Source organism: Crinia signifera, chromosome 19, assembly GCF_055691185.1.
Source record: "Crinia signifera chromosome 19, ASM5569118v1, whole genome shotgun sequence".
Taxonomy (NCBI): Eukaryota; Metazoa; Chordata; class Amphibia; order Anura; family Myobatrachidae; genus Crinia; species Crinia signifera.
Window position 1 is genome coordinate 57,269,424 of NC_139226.1, and position 10,350 is coordinate 57,279,773.

The window sequence follows — 10,350 nt, forward strand, 5'->3', positions numbered from 1 at the left end:
CGGTGGTCCTATCTGAATCCGAGGCGCAGTACTGAACCAATAATAGTTCCTGGATGGTTACTGGTGTCCTGCCAAGGGGGTACTATGGTAGGCTGTGCATAAACACAGAAGGAGTCACTGATGTGTAGGTCGGTTTCACCGAAGGGTAAGGAGGCCTCCAGGCCCTTATAGTTGCTGTGTTTCCTTACCGGCGAGAGTATAGTGAGAGGGACCTTAACGATGGTTCCTCCCTGTCGATGGTGTGTAGGGGCAACACTGGCCCGGTGTGCGGCAAGGGTTCTGTTCCGATGCAAATAGGCTCAGCGGGGGGGGGGGGGGGGGGGTAAGGGATGGCGCAAACAAAACATAACTCAGCATGCGGGAAGGAGGGTACTTTCTTCCTGGGTCACTCTGTTTCCCCTGAAGTCAATACTGGAGAGTGTCGCTAAACTTAAAATGGAGGATTCCAGGTCACTTTATCTCTTACGACTAATTGGGAGACCCGGGTGTATTGTTCCCAGGGGTTAAGTGAGAATGAGTAGGTGGCCAGGGAGCTCGGGCAGAATATACCTGACTGGAACAGGCACTGAGACATTCAATGCCACAAGGGCAGACTCACGGTTGGTGGAGCTGGGGTCACTGTTCTGCACCTGCCGTGCCGATGGACACTGCTGCTTCCTCTCACTGTGGCTGGATTGCGTCAGGCACCACTGTTGCTGCTGCTGGGGATGTGCTGGTGGACACTGCTGCTGCTGGGCTCTGATGCTGCTGAATGCTGCTGCTGGGCTCTGTAGTGCTACTGGGCTCTGCTGCTGCTGGGCTCTGTAGTGCTGTTGGGCTCTGCTGCTGCTGGGCTCTGTAGTGCTGCTGGGTTCTGCTGGGCTCTGTAGTGCTGTTGTTGCTGGGTCTGTGCTGCTGGGCTCTATAGTGCTGCTGGCTCTGCTGGGCTCTGTAGTGCTGTTGGGCTCTTCTGGCCTCTATATTGCTGCTGGGCTCTGTAGTGCTGTTGGGCTCTGCTGCTCCTTCTCTCTCTTCTTCTGCACCCCGGCCCTCACACATGCTTCTTCCTTCACCCCAGAGTACTCACTGCCCACTTCCTGTTTCTGTGTCTCTGCCTATCTGATGCTGGACACACATCAGACCAACTTTCCTCCAACCATCCAACTAGTTGCATGGATGGAATAAAAATATGGTACTGGATAGGCGCAAATGACAATCAGAAATGGGCTCACAAACCCAGGAAAATGGACAAAAACATTCAGTTAAATTGTTTAAATCAACAGGTTCAACTACAGTACCGTGTCTGAGCGACAGTTTTTGTCCTTTTCCAGATTTTGGGAGCAAATTTCTGAAGTAAATATTACATTTGCTCCCATCCATTACCATATTTTTATTCCATCCAAGCAACTAGTTGGATGGTTAGAGGAAAGTTTGGCTGATGTGTGGCCAGCATTAGGCAGCTCCAGCCTGTCACTCAATGGCCGTCCCCGCCTCTCCCTAAGGCCGGGTTAACCCCTTTCATGCTGGGGTTCCTGGTGTCTGAGAATTGCGCAATTGGGGGTATTACATACGAACCACCACTGCTTGAGGGTGGGCATGGGGAGGCAGTGGGTAGTTGCACCCATGGGAATGCCCAGCGTTCTCATGGAAATGTCCCAATGACACAGGTGCCGGGGCGGGCAGCTGGCATCACCGGATGTCAGCTGCCTGACATGCTCTCCTCGAGAACACACACAAAACTAAGACACCTCAGAGTGTCTTAGTTTTGCATGCACCTACCACATCACTCGATGGTCCCCATTGGCTCTGAATGGATGTTTATGCTAAACATCCATACGCAGCCGTGCGGTTGACTTCGGCCTTTGAATGGTGGCAGCGGCTTCTGCAAAACGGTGGGCAGGCGAATAATGACACGCAGTGCTGCGAACGAAGCAGCGCTGCGTGTTACCCAGAATAACCCCCTAAAATCCTTTTTAGCTCAAAAATAGATAAATAATTAATTTGAGGGAAGCAGCTTAATGTATGCATGGCATTTATAACCAGAAGATTGTATTGTATTAGCCATAGATACAGAAGCAATAAGAACATAAATAAAATACAGGGGGTTATTCTGGTTGAATCACAAAGCTGTGAATTTCGCAGCATTGCGAGTCATTTAAACATGCAGGGCAAAATCATTCATTGATTGCTGACCATCTAATGATTTCACCAGTGCATCGCAGATCTAAGTCATACCCTACTGGCCTTAGATCTGCGATGCACTGTGCACAAAGAGGGCGAGCAACTGACATTGGCTGACATCAGTTGCTCCCCCCCCCTCCCGAACCCGCATCACAGGCAAAATTCCATGGCAACGTCCAGCATTTTCATGGGAACGCCCATGATATGATGGGATTTTCCATGGGCGCGACCATAACCCGCCGCCCCATGCCCACACTACTGTTTGCGAGCAGCCGGTGAATAATCAATTTGCCGTCCCGTTTGCACAAAGAGGTTGCACATGTGCATAAATGCTTCTGCTTATGCGCAGTCTTTAAAAATCGCTCCCCTGTGAGAACCGATTAGAATAACCTCCACAATGCGGTAACACGTTTATATCCTTCTAGAGCCTTCCAAGTTCTTTTCTACTTTTTTCTAGATGATCTCTAATAGAGAGTGATACTGATCAAAGTCTATATATCACCAAGCTGCTATAGACATAATGAAATTACATTTCTGTTGCTATTTAAATGTCATATTGTGGCTCATAATCCTGTAGGTATTGCACTATTAAGTGTGCCCTCCAGCTACACTGTGGTTAATGTCTTACAGATTGAAACCGCTGTTATCCTAGTATGAATGAATATACCAGAAATGTACAAGGCGTATATTAGACTCAGCGACAAAAGACAGTAATTTAATTACATTGTTGATACTATGCATTGTGGATCAAGTGGCAGGTGCTAATGCAGAATATTTTAATCATTTGGAATTGGGCAATCTTTTTAAATGATCTAAATTAGGTGCAGACAATTCCCTACAACAAAATGGCTCACCTGGGAAAATTGCTCATGCAATAATGGGGATTAGCACTTATGTTTAAGGACACCAGTTTGGTAACTCCTCCTGCTGCTCCCAGTTTGGCTCTGTCTGTCCTGCTGTTTGTCTCCTACTGGTCTAAAGCTGTGTACACACGGTGCAATGTCGCTGACAATATGACGCTGAGCAACCATATTGCCAGTGATTTGGTCGTGCTGCAGCGATAAATTGCCCGGTGCATGCTCCTGTGTTCAGCCCCTTTATGGTCGCTGGTCTCAGGAGCTTGCTCCTGCGATCAGCTGTTTCCCTCTGAGGCTCCCCTGGCAGAGTCTACTGTTCATCAGCGACCATCTCTGGTCGCTGATGAAAAGGAGACACTGAGCAATATATTACAACATGTGTACACAGCTTAAGCATAACCGCTAGATTTCTGCAACCTGGCAACTAAGGCCTTAGCTCCAATGTCAGCTCATAAGCGAGGTTAGCCTGTCTCCAACGTGTGCTCATAGGCGAGGTGAGCCTGTCTCCAACGTGTGCTCATAGGCGAGGTGAGCTTCTGTCCAACGCATGCTCATAGGCGAGGTGAGCCTGCCTCCAACGTGTGCTCATAGGTGAGGTGAGCTTCTGTCCAACGTGTGCTCATAGGCGAGGTGAGCCTGCCTCCAACGTGTGCTCATAGGCGAGGTGAGCTTCTGTCCAACGTGTGCTCATAGGCGAGGTGAGCCTGTCTCCAACGTGTGCTCATAGGCGAGGTGAGCTTCTGTCCAACGTGTGCTCATAGGCGAGGTGAGCTTCTGTCCAACGTGTGCTCATAGGCGAGGTGAGTGTGCTCATAGACGAGGCAAACTTGTCTCCAACGTGTGCTCATAGACAAGATGAACTTCTTTCCAACGTGTGCTCATAGACGAGGTGGCAGGGGTGATTTTCCAGTTGCCTGGTCGGCTACTACATGCAGTATAAAGGGCGGAATGGAACCCAGAGCATGGGCCAGAGGACACAGATATTCTACCAACTCTGCTGTGTGTCTCTCTGTAGATCTGAGGGCTCAGTCATCGCAATAAAAAGAGAGAATCTGGTAAATTGCTTACCCGTGATTATTGGGCCTGCATATGTCCACAGTATTATGTAACCTGGACTATATTTGGTGCAGAATAAAGTGTTACATGATAAGTAAATACTAAATAGTAGTAATGGCTGGCATCAATTGCTTTAAAATCAAACATTAAAAAACAAAATATTACAATTAATATGGGCAGTGCCAGAATGGAGATAGTACCCTTTCCAGATGCTCCACCGCCTCTTCCCACACAGTAATTATCTGCCTGCTTCCAGAGCCACCCATGCACCCACCTACAGTGATGCATGCTTCCACCATCCAATGTCGCATCGATAGGTAGTATGTGCTGCACATAATATCTATCGAATTGCAGGAGCAATCGCATTTGGTTTTTAACTACATGTGATAGCTCACATGCAATCTGCGGGTGGGGGGCAGAGTGAACGCTTTCAGCCGCTTCAGGTTTAGGAAAAGGGGGCCGGAGGGACTGCTGCCGGTGTCCGTCTGGGTACTTTAGCGCTGTGGAGGTCCGCTAGTGGGCGGTGGGTGTCAGCGGTGGCGGCAGAATTGTTTAAAACACTGAGCTCTCAGCCAATCAGTGGGCCGCCCAGTGTTTTAATTTTTTTGTTTTCTGAGAGTGTCAGGGAAAACACAGGCGTGCCCATGTGCTTGAGGGAAAGTCGTGTGATGTCAGCTCTGGCCCCGATCAGCCTGTTTCTATTGCAGCCGCCGAGTAAGTCCTGAGCTACAAAATGACTGCGCACACTGGAAAAATCATTCGATGGTGTGCGTCTTGCAAATGGATTTGCAGCTAACCACAGGGCTGCAATATTTTCGCAGGCTTGCATAGGGCAGGATTTCTTTCTGGCGGGGTGATACCTGATCATACGGCTCCGAAAATTAGCACCAGTCCAATAAAGTCTGAATTAGGACCATTGGTGGGATGGGCTGCTGTCTGAATGAGCACCTTTCCCTGGATGTGAATTTAAATACATCTCTTTAGAAATTTTCTTTTTGGCCGAATAGCAGCATTAAGTAATTCTATTTATCTAGTCTAAATCCTCAATAAACAGTAAATGGGCCCCTTGATGTTGTATTTTTCTTCTAATACACTCCTATCTGCATTACATATAATTTCCTCTATGCTGTTTTTTTTAGATAAGTATGTGTGTACAGATAGATAGATAGATAGATAGATAGATAGATAGATAGATAGATAGATAGATAGATAGATAGATAGAGCTCATAGTTAATTGAGTTGATCACAGACAGTGGGTCAGGATTGCCTACACTCCTGGGTTGGCCAGGAGGGTCCAGGAAATCGTGTCCCCCCCCTCCCGGCCCCCCCAGAAAGGTGGGCACACCTCCCGGATTCCACCGTGCCCTCCCATTCACCCTCGGTCATGGAGTTTAAGTACTGCAATTCGCTGCTTTTCTGGGAGGGTGGGGCTAGAATGACATCAGTTTAGCCCGCCCCTTCCTGGGCTTCTCCTAGAGAGGAGACTGTGGTAATAGGCAACCCTGCAGTGGGTTTAATGCCCAACAACTATTAGCGAACAACTGGGCCATGCACTTGTTTTGTCAAATTGCTGTCTACTGGTTCTGTAGAAACTCAAGTAAACAGCAGTAATGATAATGTTCCTCATTCCTCCTCATACACATGATGATATGGTCATTGTACTGATTTCAGTAACTGGTCTAGCAACAAAATACTAAATCAGGCACATGATCCATATATAATGACATTGGACCTGATTCAGAGTTGATTGCAAGAGGAAAATCTTATCCTGCACCGAAACAAAATAACTAGGGTGAGGTATCGCATGTGGTGACTCCCATCGGGCAGGACCACATATGATACAATGTATGCAGTGCTTTTGCATACTATGGGCATTATTCTGATCGGAGCGGCCAAACGTGCGTACGTTCGCCATTACCGCACGCTAGCCGTACGCGGCCGTTGGGGTTAAGTCCACCCACAAATCAGCCGCTTACGTACGGGCAGAAATACCGTAGAAGGGGAGTGGTGTACAAATGAGCGTACGGCAACGTACGCGGCCGGCCCAGCCCTTACACTCCGACAACTGGCGTACAACTGAGCGTACGGCGCCGTCTACGGCCGTCTCTCCTCCGTCTCCCCACCGACTTCTTGCGGAGATCTGAGCGTACGCCAGTTTGCACGGACGGGTCCCTATTGTTTTCAATGGAAAACTCAGCTTATGTCACCGCTCGTGAGAGTGAGCGTACGTCCGTGCACGCTGCCATACCCTTCACATATATGGACCTGCAAATCTTGCCTCTCAACTACTAATCTGACAATTGATTAATTAATCTATTTGTTATTCAATTATTGTTTTCTATTAACTCAATTGTCTACCTTAATAAAGACCTAATAAAACTACATTTGAACCCACATTACATGTATATTTGTGATGTTCTAATGTGGCATTTTAATCACTATCTATGTGTCCCCATATTGCTGTTACTTTTAAATCAAGTTATGTTGGTGTTTCTGTATATGTACTAAATTATGTACGTAATTACTTTGTCCAAAATGTGTAACATGTATACCTACCCTGATGTTATGTGTGATGTTTTAATCTAACAACATTAAACATTCATGCATTTTCACTATGTGTTATTTTACTCAAAAACACACACATTCACACATCAATCATTACCCCTCACCTCAAATTACAAGTATAACTTACAGTACACATCTGTATGTACCTACCCTTACACGCCCTCTAACATATTTATTATTAAAAACACAGGCAATTTCGAACAGTAATCCAACTTTTATTTTATACCATAAAAAAAAGGGGGGGGGGGATAAATACAAAATTAAAGGCGGGCCTCCAGAAGCCCAAAAAGGAGCTGGAGGTAGACGAGGGTGAGCATTATTTCCCGCATTATTGCGGCCACCTCCTCCTGCTGCTGTTCAGTGTCTGTAATGAAGGGATAAAACAAAAAATTAATATACACAAATGTTTGTTGTATTTGTACATAATAAAAAGTTCAGAGTTATGTGTGAAGGCCACATACATTTAGAAACTACATTGAAGATGGGTCTGCTGTAAACACAGTACTAAAAAAAAATATGTTAACACACACATACTGTACTTAGTAAATAACATTAATTCAATTACTCCTTCATCAATGAATGTATGCTGTATCCCAATTGGTACTTTGGTTTTGGGGGACTCTCCTCTAACCTCACAATTAGCCTGTGCTATTTAAGGGTTATGACATTGTTGTGGCTTAAGCACTCCTTACTATTTTAAATTTAGGACATTGCTGTAAAAATTATAGGCCTACAGCTATGTTTGTAAAGCATGCATCCGCATGGCCTCACACACTATTACCAAAACAATCTCTACATTTAAGTTGCAGTTGCACATCATGCTGGGAACTGGAGTTACCCAACACCTGGAGCCACATAACTACCACACCACTAATGTCGGATATCTCATTGGATGTACTGTTATGTCAATTATTCAAGGGGTGAGGCATGGCCACACTCAAAAAAACCACCAAGGGGAGCCTTGTTCCTGGAGAAGGACAGGACACACCTCATGGTCGGCCTGCAGTGATATGTTGCAACTAATGTTGATGTTGGATACACATATGTGGTTGTTGTGATTGTTTATGTGTAGAAATGTGTAGGTCAACATTAGACACATTATTTACTTACGGCTACTTGAGCCATCCTGGTTGCCGTTGGTTGGCTGTGCAGTGGTTGTGGGGGTCAGGAGCAAGGTGGATGGTCCTGTAGTTTGGCCCGAGGTAGTGGGTGTGAGTGGGGAGTGGAGAGGTTTGGGGGTGGGTGGTGGAGAGGTGTAGGGGGGTTGGAAATGGGGTGGGGAGGGGGGGGGTGGGGGTGGGGGTTGTGGAGGGGGTGGGGGTTGTGGAGGGGGTGGGGGTTGTGGAGGGGGTGGGGGTTGTGGGGGGGGGGTGGGGGTTGTGGAGGGGGTGGGGGTTGTGGGGGGGGGGGTTGTGGAGGGGGTGGGGGTTGTGGAGGGGGAAGGGGATGGGGAAATTGTGTGGGTCCAAACTGCACCCTGGGTCTCCTCTTCTTCCTCCTCCTCTTCTTCCTCCTCCTCTTCTTCCTCCTCCTCCTCCTCTTCCTCCTCCTCCTCTTCCTCCTCCTCTTTCTTCTCCTCCTCCTCCTCCTCCTCTTCCTCCTCCTCCTCTTCCTCTTCCTCTTCTTCCTCCTTCTCTTCCTCCTCCTCCTCGGCTGCCTGGTCCCGGGCTGCCTGCTCCCGGGCTTCAATGCGTGCCCTTGCCCGTGCTGAAATGTTCATGTTGATGGCATAGAAATCGAAGATTGGGTTTCATAAAAAAGGGGGAAAGAAAAATTCACATTAGTCATGCTCATAACCTTCAAAATTATCATTGCTGTGAAATTTCAGACATTTATCATGCAAAATATTTGATATCCTACACCCAAAAACTGATCAACTACTTAAACCCCCCCCTATACACCCCCTATACACCCATATACACCCATATACACCCATATACACCCATATACACCCATATACCACCCATATACACCCATATACACCCATATACACCCATATACACCCATATACACCCATATACCCCCCATATACACCCATATACACCCATATACACCCATATACACCCATATACACCCATATACACCCATATACCCCCCATATACACCCATATACACCCATATACACCCATATACACCCATATACACCCATATACACCCATATACCCCCCATATACACCCATATACACCCATATACACCCATATACACCCATATACACCCATATACCCCCCATATACACCCCAAATACTCAGGAACATATTTATAAAAAGTACACAAAACATTGCTAAAAAACGCTGACATACTAGTAATCAAAACTTACATCGGGCAATATGGCGGCGAAGGCTGCTGAGTAAAACCGGCTGCCGCCGGCGCAGGTCTGACCAGCGCCGCTGAACCTGCCCCAGGCTTCTGCGGACGCCGGTCGTAGAGAAGATGAGGCGGCGGGCAGCAGTATACGCCCGCCGCTTGTCGCCATTACTGACATAAGGGCCCCTGGGCCCCAGGTGACGGTCCATCACTTCCACCAGGGCCAAAAGCTCTGACGTGGAAAAGGGCCTAGCTCTTGGACAAGTCATATTGGCAATGGCGCAGTTATTAATTGCAGGTACATATATCACTTTTGGTGCTTGCTGATTGTTTGTTTGGTATTAACTTTATTAATCCCTCTTACATTAACAAACTGGATGCGAATAGAAACTTACGCGGACCGTTCCGATATACACACACCACAACCAACAGCATGCATTCAATGAACAGAGAAGTACTGTATTGACAGTGTGCGGAAAATAATACACGCAACCCTCTACTTATAACTACGCTGCTTAAAGGGGGCACGATACACCGATATGCATGGAGAGGAGTACTGTATATACAGTAGGCGGAAAATAATACACGCAACCCTCTACTTATAACTACGCTGCCTAAAGGGCCACAATGCAACATGTTGCTGTATGACAATTTCATACACATTACATATGCAAGGCAAGCATGATAACATGATGTTTTGAAATGTGACTCACAAAGCATACACGAACTCCAACAGATACCAGCTGACAACACTCATCATTGGAATGACAGGTGCACACATTTCACGATGTAGCCCACAATGCTCCACAACCTGTGTATATACATATACGGGTGATTGATCAGGTGCATTTAGACCTGCGTAATTTAAGCGGCAATTATCGGCGGGAAATATCGGCGTAAATTTGCATATACCTTGCGGGGAAAAATATACGCCCCCTTGTTCGTGGCGGGAGATTAACATATAAATATTCAGTCAGATGCAGCCCACAATTGCTGCAAACATGTCTGACTCTGACGATTCAGCAGCAGAGGACGCTCTGCAGAGAGCACAAGCAGAATCCCTGCTTGAGGCATTACAGAAGAGGGAACAGGAGCGGAGAAGGAGGGCCCAAGAGAGGAGTAGCCTGCAAGATCAAGCGGGCCCCTCAGTAACAGGCCCTGGTGAACCTCCACCAGCTCCACAAGGGCCAAGCAACCAGCCAGAACAAGAGGTTGCATCTCTCCAAACAGGTGTGACCCAGCAGGTGCATGGTAAGAGAACTGGGGCCACCAGAAAACGAGCTGCAACATCTAGGGTGAGGACTGAGCAGGATACCACCTCCAAAAGGAGAAACCCTGCATTTGTAGAGGCCGAAATGCGAATTCTAGTGCCCAGGGCACGCGAATGGATTGAATTGCCAACCAGGA